Consider the following 22,267-nt stretch of genomic DNA (forward strand, 5'->3'; position numbering starts at 1 on the left):
TGCGTGGTCAGTAGTAGTGGGTTTTAGTAGGCCTTTAAAGGCCTACTGAAAGTAGATTTTCTTATTTAAACAGGGATAGCAGGTCCATTCTATGTGTCATACTTGATCATTTCGCAATATTGCCATATTTTTGCTGAAAGGATTTAGTAGAGAACATCGACGATAAAATTAGCAACTTTTAGTCGCTAATAGAAAAGCCCTGCCTTTACCGGAAGTCGCAGACGATGACGTCACCCGTTGAGGGCTCCTCACATCCTCACATTGTTTTCAATGAAAGCCTCCAACAAAAAGAGCTATTCGGACCGAGAAAACAACAATTTCCCCATTAATTTGACAGAGGATGAAAGATTCGTGTTTGAGGATATTAATAGCGACGGACTAGGAAAAAAAAAAAAAATCAAGTTTAAAAAAAAAAACGCGATTAAATTGGGATGTTTTTACTAGGATAATTCTAGAAATTCCCTTATCTTTCTGTTGTGTTGCTAGTGTTTTAGTGAGTTAAATAGTACCTGATAGTCGGAAGTGTGTGTCCACAAGTGTCTTGAGGCCAGTGTCTGATGGAAGTCGACGGCAGCTGTACACTGTAAAAAAAAATAAAGAGTTGTTTTTACAGGAAAACGCTGGCAGCTGGGGTTACCAGAGAATTCCTGTAAAAATTACAGAAGCACAGTAAATAACTTTACGGTCAAAATATGTAAATTGATTCACAGTGAATTAAATTACGTCTGAATCACATAAAAAAAACTGCTAAGTATAGAAAAAAAACTTGTTAATTTTGCATAACGGTGTTGTTTATAAACAGACCAATTCCTGTATTTTTTACATATAATAGTTGCTTATTGTGCATCAATAAATGATACAATTAACAGGGAAATATCAAACAAAAAACTAATTTAAACTGGTAGGATAACAGTAAAACTTTGCATTTTAAATGGTGCTTTTCTGTATATTATACATAAAATCTATTCATAATAAGCTGTATTTTTATGTTTTAATAATCCAGTTATTATTTAAAATTTCACATATAAACCTGCAAAATTATTTCTACTACCTGTACACCAAAACAAAAATACATTTTGAGAAAAGACGAGAGGAAAATATCACCTTTGGAACATTTATTTAACAGACTTCATTAATAGTTAAAAAAAATTAGATTTTTTTTTCCCTCTTCTTTTTTTAATACAACATGCAAAGAAGGAACATGTAATGGATATTTTGACTGAATACAGGTTGAAATACTCCAGAAGATTAGCCTCTTTAAATCTGGACATTTGTTTAAGTGCCAGGTGCCCAACAACAACCGACACTCCCTTTTTGGAATGTTCAACAGTATATGGCAAGTCTGCTGTTAGAGGAGCTTGTTTAGCCTGTGGTAATGACACAATGCTTAAATTATTAATATTATTTTATCAATCATATTTATCAATAGCTGTAAGGTGAGGAGGGAAACAAAAAATCTTCCTAAAAAATAATTATAATTGTACCTATATTTTTGTTTATGAATAGGCCTAAAGGGAGCCTCTCATGTTCACAATGATTTTTTCTGTGTGAAAACATTTTTATTACCTCAATTTGCATTGTTTCATCAATCATGTTAAAAGTACAGCATACACTTGTAAAGTGACTTACACATTTTTTTTTGCATTTTTCAAAACAAACTGACTGAAATTATAGTTCTTACAATATTTTCATGTCAAATCAACAAAATTGTTTTGTTATGAGTATTACGATATTTTTCAGTTTTTGTTACCAATATTTGTAGTTTTCACAACTAAATTTGATTCTAATCACATGTTGCAAATATAACAAGAACATTCTGTTTAATAGTTTATAAAAGTTCAGTGTAATTTAAACAAAAATATATACATTTTTGTGTTTACAATACTTTTTTCTGTAGTGTTTTTACATAGTTTTTATGTAAATTTCACAGTCATTTCTTACAGTGTATGGACGGCACAAGCTCAGCTGTAAGTGGCGACTTTTTACCACAATTTTCTCACCGAAAACTGCTGGTTGACATTTGGTCGGGATCCATGTTCGCTTGACCGCTCTAATCAATAGGAAAGCTTCACCTCCGGAAATTTTAAACAAGGAATCACCGTGTGTTTGTGTGGCTAAAGGCTAACGCTCCCCAACTCCATCTTTCTACTGTGACTTCTCCATTATTAATTGAACAAATTGCAAAAGATTAAGCAACACAGATGTCCAAAATACTGTGTAATTATGCGGTTAAAGCAGACGACTTTTAGCTGTGTGTGTGTGCAGCGCTAATATTTCCTAACAGTCCGTGACGTCACGCGCACACGTCATCATTCCGCGACGTTTTCAACAAGAAACTCCCGGTAAATCTAAAATTGCAATTTAGTAAACTAAAAAGGCTGTATTGGCATGTGTTGCAATGTTAATATTTCATCATTGATATATAAACTATCAGACTGTGTGGTCGGTAGTAGTGGGTTTCAGTACATGTCAAACTACTTCCTTAACGTAAATGACCGCCATAACCACAACACTAGGGGGAGCTCCACAAACCACGTTAAACCCAGATTCCGATCTAACAAAGGTCTTAAATCGTTCTCTTTCTATGCCACATCAATGTGGAATGCACTCCCAACAGGTGTAAAAGTAAGTGCATCTCTATATTCCTTCAAATCCGCTCTGAAACAACACATCCAGGCAACTTCAACACTTTACTAATACCCTCCTCCATTCACATCCCATCCCCCCGGATTATAAATAACCTAATGTAAATAATCAAATGTACTTCTAATGTATTCACTTGCTCTTATGCTATCTGAACTCACTATGTTCTCTGCTGGCTGTACATATCCTACTAAGTAAGACCTACACTGTTTCAAAGTCCATTTCTCTGTTGATGCAATTGTTGATGACTGAAGTACTGATATCAACTAAAGCTCCTCATTCCACCCTCCGGATTGTAAATAATGTAAATAATTCAATGTATATACTATGATATGATGATTAACCTGTGTGATGACTGTATTATACTGATAGTTTTTGTACCATGAATTGATTAACGTGGACCACGACTTAAACAAGTTGAAAAACCTATTCAGGTGTTACCATTTAGTGGTCAGTTGTACGGAATATGTACTGAACTGTGCAATCTACTAATAAAAGTATCAATCAATCAAAAAAAAAAAGAAAAAGGCCTTTAACTTTTTATTTTTTTTAAAAATGTATCAATAATAACACAGAAATACCCACAATCAATGCGCCATCACTAAGTATGTCATTTGCCAATTAGCGAACCCATCTTTAAAGGCCTACTGAAACCCACTACTACCGGCCACGCAGCCTGATAGTTTATACATCAATGATGAAATATTAACATTGCAACACAAGCCAATACGGACTTTTTAGTTTACTAAATTGCAATTTTGAATTTCCCGGGAGTTTTTTCTTGAAAACAACGCGTAATGATGACGTGTACGCGTGACGTCACGGGCTGTTAGAAATATGAGTGCTGCGCATACACACAGCTAAAAGTCGTCTGCTTTAACGGCATAATTACACAGTATTTTGGAGATCTGTGTTGCTGAATCTTTTGTAATTTGTTCAATAAATATTGGAGGAGTCTAAGTAAAAAGATGGAATTGGGAAGCTTTAGCCTTTAGCCACACAAACACACGGTGATTCCTTGTTTAAAATTCACGTAGGTGAAACTTTACTATGGATCACAGCGAACATGGATCCCAGACGAATGTCAACCAGCAGGTTTCGGTGAGAAAATAGTAGTTAAAAAGTCGCTTCTTACCGAATATCAGCTGAGCTTGTGCTGCCCATGAAGCTGCCGTCGACTTCCCTGAGACACTGCGCGTCAACACCCGGCCGTGGACGTACACTTCCGATTATCAGGTACTGTTAAACTCACTAAAATACCAGCAACACAATAGAAAGATAAGGTATTTCCCAGAATTACCCTAGTAAATGTTTGAGTTTGAGTTTGAGTTTATTTCGAACATGCAAGCATACAACAAGATACAGCACAATTTCCAGTTTCTCTTTTCAACATGTTCGAAAAGGAGTAGGAAGAAGCAGAGCTTATTTAATCCTACCCCTTTTCTTTACATAACACTTGCTAAAACTTTTGTTCACTTCCAGTTCTCAATGTATTCACAATGTATACTCCTTAAGTAATAAGTAATCACGATAAAAATAAATAAACAAATAAATAATTGGTGAAGCAAAGTTTTATTCCATACGATGAGATAAGTAAGATTATTTTGAGAATGAATGGGTGAGTAAAATCAGAATGTTTATCATAGTTCTTCTTTTTTGTACTTTGTAAACACTTCCAGTTTGAAGAGTTTCTTGAAGTGGATCATATTAGTACATTGTTTGATTGCTTTGCTTAATCCATTCCATAATTTAATTCCACATACTGATATACTGAAGGTCTTAAGTGTTGTACGTGCATACAAATGTTTTAAATTACATTTTTCTCTAAGATTATATTTCTCTTCTTTTGTTGAGAATAATTGTTGTATATTCTTGGGAAGCAGGTTATAGTTTGCTTTGTGTATAATCTTAGCTGTTTGCAATTCCACTATGTCGTGGAATTTCAGTATCTTTGATTCAATAAATAAAGGGTTTGTATGTTCTCTATATCCAACATTATGTATTATTCAAACTGATCTTTTTTGTAACACTGTTAGTGAATGAAGTGTACTTTTGTAATTATTTCCCCATATTTCTACACAGTAACTCAGATATGGTAACACTAGTGAGCAGTAGAGAATATGAAGCAATTTTTGGTCTAGAACATACTTGGCTTTATTCATTATTGACTTATTTCTTGCTACTTTATGTTGTACATTTTTTACATGAGATTTCCAGTTCAATTTATCATCAATCATTATACCTAGAAATGTGGTTTCATTTACTCTTTCAATTTCTATTCCGTCTATTTGTATTTGCGTTTTACTTTCTTTTCTACTGTTACCAAATAGCATTATTTTAGTTTTACTGAGATTCAATGATAGTCTTTTTGTCAAACCATTTTTTTAATTTGTTCATTTCTTCTGTTATTATTTGTATTATCTTCTGAGTGTTCTCTCCTGAACAAAACGCTGCTGTATCATCCGCAAATAATACTAACTGTAAATCTCTTGTAACTTTACAAATGTCATTTATATAGAGATTGAATAATTTAGGTCCTAGTATTGATCCCTGAGGTACACCACAGGAAATATTTAGCATTGTGGAAGTGTGTTCGCCTAGCTTCACGTATTGTTTCCTGTTCGTTAGATAACTTCTTATCCAATTTAAGATTAACCCTCTGATGCCATATCGTTCTAGTTTTTTAATTAAAATATTGTGATTAATTGTGTCAAATGCTTTAGTTAGATCCATAAACACTGCTGCCGCACTTTTTTTTACTATCTATTGCATTGGTAATTTCTTCTGTGATTTCAATTAAAGCCATTGAAGTTGAAACATTAGCTCTGTATCCATATTGGTTCTCTTCGAGTATTCTATTTTTATTTATGGAACTCTCTAATCTGTTATTGAACAGTTTTTCGATGATTTTAGAAAATTGTGGAAGTAAAGAAACAGGTATATAATTTGTAAATAGATGTTTATCTCCAGTCTTTTAAATTGGTGCAACTTTAGCTATTTTCATTTAGTTTGGAAATGTACCTGTTTGAAATGATAGGTTACTAATATACATTAATGGTCCTGAGATCCCATCAATAACCTTTTTTATCGTATCCATATCAATTCCGTTACAGTCAGTTGAAGTCTATGATTTACATTTTTTCACAATTTTAACTATTTCCTCCTGTGTCACATTACTGAGGAACATGGAGTTGGGATTTCGCTCTATGGTATCATTATAGTCCTCAATTGAAACTGGGTCTGGAATCCTTTCTTCCAGTTTTGGGCCAATATTTACAAAGTAGTTATTAAAGCTTTCAACTACTTCCTTTATGTTGTCATTATGTTTATTTCTGTCTAAGAAGTATTGGGGGTAATCCCTCTTAGTGCCATTTTTTATAATGCTATTGAGAATGCCCCATGTTGCTCTCATATTATTTTTGTTCCTGTCCAATATTTCACTGTAATATTCTTTTCTACATGATCGTAGTATGTTTGTTAACTTGTTTTTATACTTTTTGTACTTAACTTCTGCCTCTGTAGTTCTTTGTACTATAAATTTTCTATATAGTGTATTCTTCTTCTTACAAGCATTTTTTAATCCTTTTGTCATCCATGGTTGATTATTCTTTCTCTGTTTACTACTGAGTTGTCTCCATGGGCAATGTTTGTCATAAAGTATTATGAACTTGTTTAAGAAATGTTCATATGCTTCATCAACCTCATTTTCATTGTACACATTGTCCCAATCTTGCTTTTGTAGCTCCATTTTGAAATCAATCATCCTCTTCTCTGTGCACAGTCTTTGAAATGTCCTTTTGTCTTCCATGTTCTTTTTGCAGTTTCCATCATATATTGTAAAAACTGGCAGATGATCACTAACGTCGGTTATTAGTAAACCACTTGTAGTGTTATTATCAAAATCATTAATAAAAATATTATCAATAAGCGTAGCACAGTGTCCTGTGATTCTGCTTGGCTTTGTGATTTTAGGATATAAACTGATGCTGTACATTGTATCAATGAAGTCATCAATAAACTTTTGCTTGTTAGGGTTCAATAAGTCAATATTAAAGTCACCGCATAAGAAAATTATTTTTTTACCATTGTCCATGTAAGTTGCCTTGATCCATTCTTCAAATGTTTCTATACTTGACTTAGGTGATCGGTATATACAACTAATGAGTATGTTTTTGCTATTTTCCTGACATATTTCAATGGTAATACGTTCTAAGATATTATCTATAGCAAATGACATGTTTTTTACCACTTTGTAGTTCAGGTTCTTCATCACATACACAGCTACTCCTCCTCCATTTTTGTTGATTCTGTTAATATAGTTTAGTTCATATCCTTCCAGATCAAAATCTATTCCTTTTTTTATCATCAATCCATGTTTCTGTGACGGCGATCACTTTGAAGGGTTCGTTGATGTGTTCCAAAAAGTTCTTAACATTGTGGTAGTTTGCATACAAACTTCTGCTATTAAAATGAATAATTGACAATTTGTTGTCACTTTTAATGATGCTATTGTATTGTTCATCTGTGTAATAAAAACACTTATTACTAATGTGGGAAAAAAAATTGTATCTGGATCTATATCGTTTTCCAAATCCTGGTTTTTGTGCTCTTTGTTGCAGGAGTTTTGTAGTTCCATATTTCCTTGCTCAACTATCTTTGATATCGTTTCAATAATCTCCATAAGTGTAGATGGATGCAGTCCTGAATCCAAGTCTTCTTTTTTAGTCGTCCCTTGCAGCGTAGTAGTGTTGATGTTGAGTTTAGGTGCCTGTTTTCTGTCAGAGTCCATTATCATCGTTGTTGTGGAAGCTGTGTAAACTTAAAATTTGTCCAGGTCTTTGATGTCATTGACAACAATTACTCTCGCTTCTGGACCTCCATTCAGCTTGATGTAGATTTTACAGTTGGCGCTCCAAGTTCCCTGGATTTTTCCCTGCTTTCTCAAGTCGCGTGCTTTCTTGGCGATTCCAGTATTACGTTTAGTGAGATGCTCATTCATGTACACATTTGTTCCCTTCAGCTTCTTTCCCTGTCTCAGCAATGCCATTTTAGATTTTCTGTTTACGAATTTCACAAGCACAACTGGAGTGGCGTTGTTGTTTCTTCTGTTCAGTGGGATGCATGTTTCGATGGTATTAATGTCGATTTCAATTTCCTTTGATTGCAGAAAGTTGACCAGTTGTTGTTCTGCCGAGACAAGATCCATTTCATCTGGTTCACCCACATTATTCACAGCCTTCGCATAGGATCTTGGTTTAATTCGATGCCCTGTCACGATGATATCATTCATTCGTTTATCCTGCTCCATTTCATCTATGATATTCCACAGCATGTAGTTGTCTTCTTGAAGGGTCTTCATTTGTTGGCGCATATCTTCTTGAAAGGTCTTCAATTGTTGGCACATATTAGAGACTTCCTTTTTTTTTGTGATGATTTGAGTTTGCAGACTTTCAATATTTTGCTGCAGACTTTTCACATCTTGTTTGTATTCTTCCATTGCTTTTTTCAGCTCTTTTTTTATTTATTTAATTTCTTCTTTCATTTCTATCCAACCTTCTTTTAATTCATGGAGTATTTTTAGTAGTGCTCCTTGTTCCCCATCATGTCCTGTGTCCAGTCTCAAATCTTGGTCCCAGTTGTGTCCTGTGTCGGCTGACACCGAAGATTTCGGGCTTTCCGTCTTCCCTTTAGGTTTTGGCATAGCGGCAGATCGATGACGTCAGTGCCTCTTGTGTCTTAAACGGCAGTTACTTTAGCAACTTGCAGCACGTTTAACTTGGTTGTTCCGACAATGCGTACCTTGTGTTGTTCAGAGATCAATTTGAGGTGTTAGTCTGTCAACTCATAACACGCTGCGACGTTGGAAGCACTTGAAAACAGCTGTAAACCCGCCGTTGTTTTTGGTTGCTAGGCAACCGCTTTGAGTTGCGGTAAGGCGCCAATGGCTTGAGGCAAACGTCTCATCCAACTTGCCTTATTTCAGCGTATCAGTGCCTCACAACTGACCAAAATGAGGTCAAGGATGCCAGGTGACTCTCCTATGGCTGTGATCGTGAATCAGTGGTCAAAATCTTCAGAATAAACAAAAACTCCGGTAGCAAAAGCGGAGCCTTTTTCTTTTGCGTCCTTTCTCATGAACAGGAAGTGACGCACTATGTCTCTAAAAACATAAGAATCCGTCTCAATGCAATCGCGTTTTTTTTAAAAACTTTTTTTATTTATTTTTTTCTAGTCGGTCGCTATCAATCTCCTCTAACAAGAATCTTTCATCCTAGTTCAAATAATGGGGAAATTGTCATTTTCTCGGTCTGAATAGCACTTTTTGGTTTCCTGCTGGCTCCGCTGTGAACGGGACTCTCGCTGCTGTGTTGGATCCGCTTTGGACTGGACTCTCGCGGCTGTGTTGGATCCATTATGGATTGAAATTTCACAGTATCATGTTAGACCCACTCGACATCCATTGCTTTCGTCCTCTCCAACATTCTCATAGTCATCATTGTCACCGACGTCCCACTGGGCCATCGTTGTCAACGACGTCCCACTGGGTGTGAGTTTTCCTTGCCTTATGTGGGCCTACCGAGGATGTCGTAGTGGTTTGTGTTGTGGTTTGTGCAGCCCTTTGAGACACTAGTGATTTAGGGCTATATAAGTAAACATTGATTGATTGATTTTTGTTGGAGACTCCCATTAAAAACAATGTGAGGATGTGAGAAGTCCCCACACGTGTGATGTCATCGTCTGCGACTTCCGGTAGAGGCAGGGCTTTTCTCTTAACACCGAAAGTTGCGAACTTTATCGTGGATGTTCTCTACTAAATCCTTTCAGCAAAAATATGGCAATATCGCGAAAGGATCAAGTATGACACATAGAATGGACCTGCTATCCCCGTTTAAAAAAGAAAATCTCATTTCCGTAGGCCTTTAAAGGCCTACGGAAATGAGATTTTCTTATTTAAACGAGGCTAGCAGGTCCATTCTATGTGTCATACTTGAACCTTTCGCGACATTGCCATATTTTTGCTGAAAGGATTTAGTAGAGAACATCCAATATAAAGTTTGCAACTTTCGGTGTTAAGAGAAAAGCCCTGCCTCTACCGGAAGTCGCAGACGATGACGTCACATGTTGACGGCTCCTCACATCTTCACATTGTTTTTAATGGGAGCCTCCAACAAAAACAGCTATTCGGACCGAGAAAACGACAATTTCCCCATTAATTTAAACGAGGATGAAAATAAAACGCGATTGCATTGGGACAGATTCCGATGTTTTTAGAGACATTTACTAGGATAATTCTGGGAAATCCCTTATCCTTCTAATGTATTGTTAGTGTTTTAGTGAGTTAAATAGTACCTGATAGTCGGAGGTGTACGTCCACGGTCGGGTGTTGACGCCAATGTCTCAGGGGAGTCGACGGCAGCTTTATGGGTGGCACAAGCTCAGCTTTTCTCCGGTAAGAAGCGACTTTTTACCACAATTTTCTCACTGAAAACTGCTGGTTGACATTCTGTCTTGATTCATGTTTGCTTGACCGCGCTCCGATCCATAGTAAAATTTCACCTCCAGGAATTTTAAACAAGGAATCACCGTGTGTTTGTGTGGCTAAAGGCTAAGGCTTCCCAACTCCATCCTTCAACTGTGACTTCTCCAATATTAATTGAACAAATTGCAAAAGATTCAGCAACACAGATGTCCAAAATACTGTGTAATTATGCCGTTAAAGCAGACGACTTTTAGCTGTGTGTGTGTGCAGCGCTCATATTTCCTTAAAACCCGTGACGTCTTGCGTACACGTCATCATTACACGACATTTTCAAGACGAAACTTCCGGGAAATTTAAAATTGTAATTTAGTAAACTAAAAAGGCCGTATTGGCATGTGTTGCAATGTTAATATTTCATCATTTATATATAAACTATCAGACTGCGTGGTGGGTAGTAGTGGGTTTCAGTAGGCCTTTAAGTCGTTCGGCTAATAAGTAGCCTCCATGATCTCGCGATGTTTGGCTTGTGGTCCCTACGAGGCAACGCGGGATGTTGGAATAAGATGATGCGGAGTTAGCTCGTTCACGGTGCGCAAGAAGACGAGACGGGCGCCTCATTGACAAACTCCGAAAGACGAATTCGAGGCTTTTAGGGTGTGAAGGTAGGATGTAGGAGGCGAATTTTAGCGCGTGTGTTTATGTTTGTGTGCGTGGGAGAGTCGGGGGAACAGCGGGCGAGCCTCGGCGCCACGTGACGTCACGACGAGCTTCCCCGAAAGTCAAAACAAGCGTTGATGCGGTAACGGCGCTTCCCCGCTTTTGCTCGTCGGAAACCCGTCAAAAGGAAGATTCCGCACATGGGATTTGGATTGTAAACAGCGCAAGGACAACCGGTATAAAACGCCGCTTACTCCTATGAGCGGCAACTAAAGGGAAATAAAGAGCCGGGGCTCCGAGGATCGCACCTGCTGCTTCAGGTAACCCCCTGCTCGTTAGCTTGTTGCTAAGTGTCGTTAGCATAACAACATGGCACGATGGTCGCCTAAACCTGCCGTGTCATGTTTGCTCTTGTCAGTCGTTTGCTTGGGTTATGTTATGCTGGAGGAAAACACTCACACGCTTACGTTACATGCAGTGTTTTACTGTTGCCATGTTTGTTATGGTGACTCTGTAAGGGCAACGACATGCGTCAGCTTGGCAGCTAGTGACGTAGTTGATGATGATGATGATGATGATGATGCTGGCACCCATTTGTCATCCAAGCTCACTGCTAGTCTTTCACAAATTGGACACCTCTAGACCAGTGTTTTTCAACCACTGTGCCGCGGCACACTAGTGTGCCGTGAGAACCAGTCCGGTGTGCCGCGGGAGATTATGTCCATCCATCCATCCATCCATTCACCCATCCATCCATTTTCTACCACTTATTCCCTTTTGGGGTCGCGGGGTCAGCTACAATCGGGTGGAAGGCGGGGTACACCCTAGACAAGTCGCCACCTCATCGCAGGGCCAACACAGATAGACAGACAACATTCACACTCACATTCACACACTAGGGCCAATTTAGTGTTGCCAATCAACCTATCCCCAGGTGCATGTCTTTGGAAGTGGGAGGAAGCCGGAGTACTCGGAGGGAACCCACGCATTCACGGGGAGAACATGCAAACTCCACATAGAGAGAGGAGAAAGATCCCGAGCCGGACTGCAGGACCTTCGTATTGTGAGGCAGACACACTAACCCCTCTTCCACAGTGAAGCCCAGCTCACTGCTAGTCTTTCACAAATTGGACACCTCTAGACCAGTGTTTTTCAACCACTGTGCCGCGGCACACTAGTTTGCCGTGAGATCCAGTCCGGTGTGCCGTGGGAGATTATGTACATCCATCCATTTTCTAACGCTTATTCCCTTTTGGTGTCGCGGGGGGCGCCGGCGCCTATCTCAGCTACAATCGGGCGGAAGACAGGGTAGACCCTGGACAAGTCGCCACCTCATCGCAAGGCCAACACAGATAGACAAACAGCTTTCACACTCACATTCACATACTAGGGCCAATTTAGTGTTGCCAGTCAACCTATCCCCAGGTGCATGTCTTTGGAAGTGGGAGGAAGCCGGAGTACCCGGAGAGAACCCACGCATTCACGGGGAGGACGTGCAAACTCTACACAGAAAGATCCCGAGCTCGGGATTGAACCCAGGACTACTCAGGACCTTCGTATTGTGAGGCAGATGCACTAACCCCTCTGCCACCGTGAAGCCTATATTATATCATATTATATTATCCATCCATTTTTCTGCCACTTATTCCCTTTTGGGGAATAAGCGGCAGAATAATAATATATTATATTATATTATACTCTCCTTTCTGAGCTGCCATTTTTTCGTGGTAGAGGAATTTGTGTGTCCCAATGATTCCAATGATCCTAGGGTCTACCAAGACAAACAGAGGGATCAGACAAAGGTGAGGGATCAGACAAAGGTGAGGGATCAGACAAAGAGCAACCAGAGTACCCGGAGGGAACCCACGCATTCACGGGTAGGACTTGCAAACTCCACTCAGAAAGATCCAAAGCCTGGGATTGAACCCAGGACTACAGGACCTTCGTATTGTCAGGTAGACACACTAACCCCTCTGTGGCCGTGAAGCCCAGCTCACTGCTAGTCTTTCACAAATTGGACACCTCTAGACCGGTGTTTTTTCAACCACTGTGCCGCATTTTTGTGCATGATGTCCCTAAGATGACATACCAAAACAACGCTAAATTAAAGTGCACTTTTTGTACAGAACACCACTACAATAGTTTAAAACATATAAAGTGCACTTTTGTGCATGATGTCACACAATATATTTCAATAAGTGTAAAAAAAAAAGAGCTGCATAATAGGAAATCAAATACCAGTGCTGCTACTTTTTGTAGCCAAACTTTTGCCGCATAATTGTTCAACATATTCCCGCTTGAAGCCAAACCACCGCCAGACGATGCACCCCGTACTGTTTTTCTTGGGAATTAATTCTAACTTCATTTGTTACCTGATTTGGACCTTCTCTCGCTTGTATTACCACTCGCACCACTCCGCTAGCATCACAGCTAATGTTACCCATGTAGCTACTACCTCTCTGCTCGGGGAGCGCGTGTAATGTTGCACATGTGACGTATGTAAGAAGGTGCGCTTGTTTATGTCTCTGTGAGAAGGAGAGACAAGAAAGAGTGGGAAACGCATGTAGTGTAATGTCCGCAGCTAAGAGCAACTGTGTGAGAACATATACTTGAGTATCACGATATAGTAGGAGTGTAACGGTACACAAACATTTCGGTTCGGTACGTACCTCAGTTTAGAGGTCATGGCACGGTTCATTTTTGGGACAGTAATATAATAACAAAATATACATTTTTGAGTTATTTCTTTACCAAATTTGTAAACAATGGCTTTATCCTTTTAACATTGGGAACACTATAATAATTCTGCCCACGTTAATCCACATTAAACTGGCTCAAATTGTTGCTTGGATTAAATAACATGACAAAACTTTTCTTCTACATATAAAAAGTGCAACATTAAACAGTTTCAAGTCGACTCATCATGCTTAATTTATTGCAGCATTTGGGAAGCCTGTAGTTGATTTTTATTATGTAAATGTTATATTTTTATCAACATGTGATAGCAGGGACCCTGCCATTCAAAACTAAGCTGCTATATTACTAATGATTAATGTAACTATAGCTGAAAAATAGTACAATAGCAATAAGAGAAACTATTCATCCCTGAACGCCATGGAGTTCATGTAGGCTTAATGATGCACTTACATTATTATATACACTATCAGAGACAGAAACTCTTCATTTAACATAATGTCATTTTTTGCTGCTTCAACACACACACACACACACACACACACACACACACACACACACACACACACACCACAAAATGAGCTAACGTTACGCTAAAAGCTAATTAGCCTTCACCTCAAGCCAGGCGACTGCGAGTGAGCTGAGCTGCAGTTTTTTTCTAGAAGGTCAACGGGCTCATAGTGATGATACTAGTAGTTGACTGGGAAGTGTTTATCATCATTTGGGGAGAGTACGCAGCCTTATGCTCACCTGCTATACACCAATCTGCTCGACGCTGAAGCGCTGACTACATGCACTTTGAATACGCACTGCTGATTGGTTTTTACCGCTCTGAATACGCACTGCTGATTGGCGGTTACCGCTATGGTTGTAACCAATCAGATGGTTGTGTGGGTGGGACAATGCTGGGTGCTGTGTAGGAGACAGGCAGAAAGCAGAGCAGCTTGTTAAGACTTAAGCTTAGGCGGCTACTTCATTTGTTCGTGTGGAAACTCGTTCGGTACACCTCCGCACCGAACCGAAATCCCCGTACCGAAACAGTTCAAAACAAATACACGTACCGTTACACCCCCACGATATAGTCATTTTCTATATCGCACCGAGACAAACCCGTAAAATATCGAGTATATCGATATATCGCCCAGCCCTAAAGTTCAGCAACATTTTGTACTTGAAATTAGGGCTGGGCGATATTGCCTTTTATTAATATCAATATTGTTAGGCCATGTCACGATACACGATATATATCTTGATATTTTGCCTTAGCCTTGAATGAACACTTGATGAATATAATCACACCAGTATGATGATTCTATGTGTCTACATTAAAACATTATTGTTCATACCGCATTAATATATGCTACTTTTAAACTTTCATGCAGAGAAGGAAATCACAATTAAGTTAATTGACCAAAACTGTATTTATTAAACAGTTATTAAGCAGTGGCACAAACATTCATGTCATTTCCAAAAGAGAAAGTGCAATATTGTCAGAGACATTTTAAAACAACCTGTGAGTGCAATTTTGTGAAAGATGTCACCAAGATAACGTATCAAAACAACACTAAATTAAAGTGCACTTTTTGTACAGAAGGCCACTGCAATAGTCAAAAACAAATAAAGTGCGCTTTTGTGTTTGATGTCACACAAGATATTTCAATAACTGTTAAAAATGAGCTGCATAGTAGGAAATCAAACAGTGTATGGCCTTTGCTATGTGGTAGGATACTGCGGACGTTGTCACCTTCTGTTGTTGATTTTTTTTTTTTTCATACGGTGTTCATCTGGAAATAGTTGCTTCGGCGCTTTGTTGGTGTGGCACCGGCCGTAGATGTTGACATGCAATTTCAAGTACTCCTCATTCTTGAGCGCGTGAGTTTTCAAATGATGCTACATTAGCAGTGGTGCTACTTTTTGTAGTAACGCTTTTGCTGCATAAATGTTGAACATATTCCCGCTTGAAGCCAAACCACCGCCGGACGATGGATCCCGTGCTGTTTTTCTTGGGAATTAATTATTCCTCCGTTTGTTACCAGATTCGCACCTTCTCTCTCTTGTATTACCACCCACACCATACTGTTAGCATCACAGCTAACGTTACCATGTCGCTACCTTTCTGATGTGCCGTTGAACACGGTATGTGTGTAAGAAGGTACGCTTGTTTTATGTCTTTGTGAGAAGGAGAGACAAGAAAGAGTGGGAAACGCATGTAGTGTAATATAAAGCAACTGCGTGAGAATAAATACTCGAATACCACGATATAGTCATTTTCTATATCGCACAGAGACAAACCCGCGATATATCAAGTATATCGATATATTGCCCAGCCTTACTTGAAATATTAAATTTTACTAGATTGTGTGTTGGAATAGTTTATGGCCATGGCCCCGTTTACACTAACCTTACTCTCGCCGGATCCTCGTGGTTCGCTGAATTCCACACAAGGATCTGGTACTTCTCAATAGGAGATGTATTTCTGTAGTCGGGGCCTTTTAAAGAAATCAATGTATGTGATTGGATAAACCACTTGTCTGTTATCTTGAATGACGTGCTACTTTAAACACTCTGTGGCCTTGTGGTTAGTGTACGTCCTGAGCTCGTTAGATTGTGAGTCATACGAAAGACAATAAAAAATGGGACCCATTACCTCCCTGCTCGGCACTCCGCATCAAAGGTTGGAATTGGGGGTTAAAAATGGTTAAAATGAAAATTTTCAAATGTGACTGACGTCTAAATGGAAATGCGAACTGATTAACCCTATTACGTGTGCACAAGAAAATATGCGTGGTTATTTCATCACAACATCTGGTTTTAGTGAGCAAAGTATTTTTCTAGTGGCAGAAAGATAGTGCGCTATATATAATATGTAATATAATATACTTTTATTTGGAAGAAATAGCGATTGTTAAAGGACCGGAAATTATGTGTCTGCTGTGGCGTATTTGCTTACATATTAAGTACATTGCGTAAGATGTTTACATAAGTAAGTTGAAATAAAAGTTGGTGACTAATTTTGCTGCCAACGTCCTTGTTCATTTACGAAATCCTGGTCAACTTTGTTTGTTTTCACTTTATTGAACTGCACATGTTCTCGTGTATACTGGAGTCTGATTAAGATCACATTTACTTGTACACGATCAGTTGGAGAAAATCTGATTTAGAACAAAAATCTGATTTGAGCCACTTTGGCCTGCAGCTTATATAAACGTAGTCTTTAAGAGTGATTTGAGTGCATTTTGTTTTGAACAGGTGTGGAGGAAACCGTTTTCTTGCCAATTGTCTGTTATTTTATTATTGTACTTTGTTCCTGTAAAAGGCGTGCATTATGTGCTGTTAGAAAGAAAAACCTGTCATGTTACTTTACTAATTGTGTTGTTTATCTGTGTGTTAGATGAACTACCTTAAATCTAGTTTAATATAGACGCTACTACTATTATGTTGTTTTCATTTTCTTTTGCCTACCGTATTTTTCGGACTATAAGTCGCTCCGGAGTATACGTCGCACCAGCCAAAAATGCACAATAAAGAAGGAAAAAAACATATATACGTCACACTGGACTATAAGTCGAATTTTGGGGGGAAATTTATTTGATAAAATCCAACACCAAGAATAGACATTTGAAAGGCAGCTTAAAATAAATAAAGAATAGTGAACAGGCTGAATAAGTGTACGTTATATGACGCACAAATAACCAACTGAGAAGGTGCCTGGTATGTTAACGCAACACATCATGGCAAGAGTCATTCAAATAACTATAACGTATAGAACATGCTATACGTTTACCAAACAATCTGTCACTACCGATCGCTAAATCCGATGAAATCTTCCTTGGTGTCGCCTCTGTTATGTGCCCCGCTAGCGTCCTTTCTTTCTGCTGCTCGATTGCTGTTCTCTGCTGCATATTTCACTACGTCCAGCTTGTATTCTGCAGTATATGATTTCCTTTTCGGTGGCATTTTAGTTCAGTCCTTCTCAGTTTTTATAAGTTACCGCCAATGTTGATGTGATCCATTTTAATAGCTCCGGCAGTAGCGTACAGCATGTTGCAGTTAGCATATCATGACCCACAATGCACTTCTGCCATGACCTGCCCCCGCCGAATTCTAATTGGTTGGCGTTTGAGTGACGATTGCTGACTTATGTGTGACGATTGCAGACATTTTCTTCGTCCCTCACGCGAATGAGATAAATAATATTATTTGATATTTTACGGTAATGTGTTACTAATTTCACACATAAGTCGCTCCAGAGTATATGTCGCTTCCACAGCCAAACTATGAAAATAACGTTGACTTATAGTCCGAAAAATACGGTATATAATTTGGCTGTGCACAGTGGAACTACCTCTTCAGACTAATTTGTTCAAAACTATTCTTCAGAAATATAAATTGAGTAATGGTCACCATCATTAAATACCATAAAGGTAATATTTCAAGTATAATTTTAACAATCGTGAATTGAACAACATTGATTTTTGTTATTGAACTTAAAGGGGAACAACACTTTTTTTTAATGCATTCTAACTTGTTCTAACCAGCAAAAGTCAGCTAATAATGGAGCCAATGGAAGTCGCTCTATTTTGCCTGTAAAAAACTATCCAAAAACCTCCATCCATGTTTTATATACACGCTTTAGCTATATATATTTTTAATTGATTGAAACTTTTATCTCTGATGAGGTGGTGACTTATCCAGGGTGTACACGCCTTCCACCCGATTGTAGCTGAGAAAGGCTCCCCCGTGACCCTGAAGGGAATAAGCGGAAGGAAATGAATGGATGGATGAAACTTTTATTAGTAGATTGCACAGTACAGTACATATTCCGGACAATTAACCACTAAATGGTAACACCCAAATACGTTTTTCAACTTGTTTAAGTCGGGGTCCACATTAATCAATTCATGGTAAACCGACACATTCAGAATAACATGTAATGTTTATGTATTTTGCTCATTTTTAGCATACGGCCGAATATTAATTTCAGAGACGCATCACTTTTCCTTTGAAACAACAAACACTTAAGCATCATGCAGGAGTATTGCTAAGTGCTCAACAACAAACTTTGATCATGATAAAACAATCACTTACTGTACAATATCTGCTCTCACTAGGATGCTGACTAATGAATGTTCATATCTTCCTGTTTAGATGAAAAATTATTCAGAATTGTCACAAAGAAAGGGTTAAAAAAAAGTGGCGCAAACAAGTGTCTTTATGTGTCTTTCTCGCTATATCTGGGTTTAAGTTGAATCAAAAGCTCACTGGTTCAATATGTCAATATAGCAGCATAAGCAAGTTAGCTCTATGATATCACCACGCCACTGAAGATAGTTTGTCGGTGTTAGCGTTGCTAATAGTCTGTTAATAAATTGGTCACAAGATGTAAATAGAGGATTGTTGGTGGTTTTTGATGTTTATTTAGAGGGCTTTATGGGCGGTATAGTGTATTCCTATTGGCTGCTTTATTAGCCACCTCATACTAGCCTTATTTTACGACTTAGAATGCATAAAAAAAGACAAACGTATAAGTTCTTTGTCTTGCATAGGGATTGTGAATGAGTATAAAAAAAGTGCAGTTCATCTTTAAAAAGTACAACAATTTGTTTTCACCTGAAGGGCCTAGAGCAGGATTTGCAAACTAATGTAAAGGTAGAGCGGGGACCCCTACTTATACATCTTGTGTAAAATTGTGGTTTGGACTACAGATCGATCGATGTGTTTATTAGATCCACTATGGACAGGACTTTTCACAATATTATGTTGGACCCACTCGGCGTCTATTGCTTTCGCTCTCCCCTAAAGGGGGGTGAGTTTTTCCTTGCCCTTATGTGGGATCTGTACTGCGGATGTCGTTGTGGCTTGTGCAGCCCTTTGAGAGACTTGTGATTTAGGGCTATATAAATAAACATTGATTGATTGATTGATTTCAGGGGCGATACCATTACCGATTATTAGCAGTCAAGGTGACCCATAACTGATATTTGGAGCCAATAGTCAATTGGAGTAAAATTGAGCTAAACATGAATACTATACGTCAGTAAAAAACGATACAGAGCTTTAAGTTTTTTTTTTTTTTTAACATAATTTTTTAGGAACCGTCGGACCAGTCGGGATATAATGTTTTTATGCGGTGCTAACCAAAAAACACCAGGGGCTATCCTTTATTATGTCTAAGAAGGTCTGATCATGCCAGCTCAGCTTTGCAGAAAGGAGTACTAGTTATTACTCTCTACTTACCACTATTTTTTATTTTTGAATAGTAAATACTGGTATCATATGTGTGTGCATTCTATCCGCTGAAGTATTTATAATGTAGGTAAAACAATTAATAAAAAAAAAATATTGACCGACAAAACAAGGCTGATATTGATGTACGTCAATATGCCAAATATTGGTGCAGATAATCGGTTCATCCCTAGTTTAATTAAACCAGTCCAAAAGCGACCTCGTTTTTGTGGTTCTCGGATTATGAACAAGTTCCTAGATGTTCCTTAAATTCGAGTTATTCTGTAAGTCAAGTTCTTTTAGCTAAAATTTTCAGGAACTTAACTTTTAAGTCACTCGCATTGTACACAGAATATACGAAGGACATTTAAAACACACCAATTAAAAAAACAGATATGATAAATAAAAAGAGAACAACTCTTATGTTAACTGTTTTTCTGAGATAATTATTTACTTTCAACTCTCTCACTGTAACATCACAGTAGTCACAACACCCGCTGTACTTTATTTAACCCCTACTGTTGTCTTTCAGGCGTTTGTACCTTCTTTAAATATTGTCCCAAGCTAGTCAGGAAGGGTAAACTCCTGTGCTCCTTCCAGATCTCGGAACAGCACAGAATCGAGATGGGCGTGGCTTGCATGGTAGAGCGGAGGCCGCCAGCAATTTGAGGTTTGCAAGTTTGATTCCAGTTTCTGCTCATGCGGTTCCTTAGCTCTAGTGGCTTTCTGGAGCTTTTTCAAAAAAGTATGAAAATAGCAAAATATGGGGGAAAAATACATATTTTTAGTTTTAATATGGTTTCTGTATACAAATGTGACATAAAACTTCCTCATTGTTAGAAAACCCACTGTTTAATGTTTTTGGTCGTGCTTCACTGATGAGAGTGCTGTTTTGTCCTCCTGATTTTAGCGGTCCTTGAGCTCACCATAGTTGTGTGGACTGTGACAACAGTTTGTTTACATGTATAACTTTCTCCAACACTGCCACAAAAAGATGTTTTCCCCACTCTTTGTCTCATTTTGTCCACCAAATGTTTTATGCTGTATGTAAATGCACAAAGGTGAGCTTTGTTGATGTTATTGACTTGTTGGACTGCTACTCAGGCATATTTGGTAAGTGCAGGACTGCAAGCTAATCAACGCTAACATGCTATTTAGGCTAACTGTATGTATATGATTCCTCGTTTGTAGGTATATTTGAGCTTATTTAATTTCCTTTACTTATGTCCTCTGTGTATTTTGTATTTGCATGTCTCATGACATATTATCTGGATGTAATTTTGGCTGCTTTTCAGATAGTTTTTTGTGTTCCATGTTGTTCCAGACCACTTATTCTTCTGTTGTTTGATACTTATTTTTTGCGTATACCACAATTTTGGGTATCAATCCGACACAAAGTCGTTACAGGATCATACATTGGTCATATTCAAAGTCCTCATGTGTGCAGGGACATATTTCCCGAGTTTATAAACACAATATACGTTTTTTAAAAACGAAAGAAGATGTGATGCCAAAAAATATTGACGTGATCATAGTAGTATCGTTTAGATATGCTACTGTACTTTGTAGTATTTCAGTGGAAGTTAGGTGTAGATCCACCCATGGCTTTTGTTTACATTTTGACGCCGGTGAGCTTCGGTGTGTAGTGAAACATGCTTAGATATTCCTCGTCCTGCAGGGATGATACTTGTAAGAAACATACTTTATTTGTGGCATGAAGGCGAGGATTAGTGATTTAGAAGTAACTAAAACACTGCCTATTGGGACTGGACTTTAGCGGCGAACTAGCTAGCCATGTCTTAAAGCATCCCTTAGGGTGGGTGTTTCAGTGCCATAGTTTCACCTTTATCGTTAGTTTTTAAGCCAAAATGTAACCGTTCTCCCTTATCTGTCTACACACTGTGTCTGCTTGTAAGTACTCCGTGATTGTGCCCGAACAAGCTCGTCTTCTCATAAACCAGACATGACACGACGGGGGCGCGGTGGTGCTGGGGGTTGGACCGGTACTTTTCAGAGGCGCAACAGAACCGAATATGATTCATTAGTATCGCAGTAATATACTAATATTGGTATACCGTACTACCCTAGTGCAAACATTTCATTACAATGTCTGTCACATTCACTTTGAAATGATTTCCGAACGTCTCTCCCGTTGTCGTTGGGCCCTTTGCTCTCGTTCCACTTTGTCAATGTTTTTCTTTGAACCATCTTTCTCCGCTTGTCCCGCCACACACATGCTACATCACCCGCAGTGTGCAATAGGTGCACCGCTCTCATGTGTGCTTTCGCGGAAATAATGTCCGCATTTTTAACACCATAGCATCCATTTTTAAAATCCTTTCATTCTCAAATATCACTTTTCAGTATGTGCATACGTGATGACTATGTATGTGTGTGTAAGACAGGGATGAACGCCAGTCATTTTATTTGTCCAGAATGACAATTTTTATTAAGTTTAATTTGTAATTGTGATGAATGTAGACATTTGTTATTGAAATTTTATATTTTAAATTGCTACTGATAACAAATGCAAGCTGTAGAAGTGGAAAAAAATGATTTATTCTCAGA

At 38.3% G+C, this 22,267-nt stretch overlaps 1 protein-coding gene and 1 long non-coding RNA gene across 6 annotated transcripts in view; one reads left to right on the plus strand and one right to left on the minus strand.

Moving 5' to 3' along the window:
* Positions 1–509: 509 nt before the first annotated feature.
* The window catches only part of LOC133559419 (uncharacterized), a 27,376-nt gene continuing 5,618 nt past the window's right edge, over positions 510–22,267 (minus strand). The window contains exon 3 of the long non-coding RNA XR_009808170.1: positions 510–581. This is a non-coding gene — a long non-coding RNA (uncharacterized LOC133559419). The remainder of the gene's footprint in view (positions 582–22,267) is intronic.
* The window catches only part of akt3a (v-akt murine thymoma viral oncogene homolog 3a), a 138,350-nt gene continuing 126,717 nt past the window's right edge, over positions 10,635–22,267 (plus strand). For 2 of the 5 annotated variants that reach the window (XM_061911156.1, XM_061911160.1), the window contains exon 1: positions 10,635–10,785. The gene's annotated coding sequence lies outside the window, so the exon portion shown is untranslated. Of the gene's footprint in view, positions 11,101–20,299; positions 20,370–22,267 lie in introns of all 5 variants that reach the window. The other 3 variants (XM_061911158.1, XM_061911159.1, XM_061911157.1) reach the window with 3 other exon arrangements.

This window comes from Nerophis ophidion, linkage group LG09 (genome assembly GCF_033978795.1).
Source record: "Nerophis ophidion isolate RoL-2023_Sa linkage group LG09, RoL_Noph_v1.0, whole genome shotgun sequence".
Classification (NCBI taxonomy): Eukaryota; Metazoa; Chordata; class Actinopteri; order Syngnathiformes; family Syngnathidae; genus Nerophis; species Nerophis ophidion.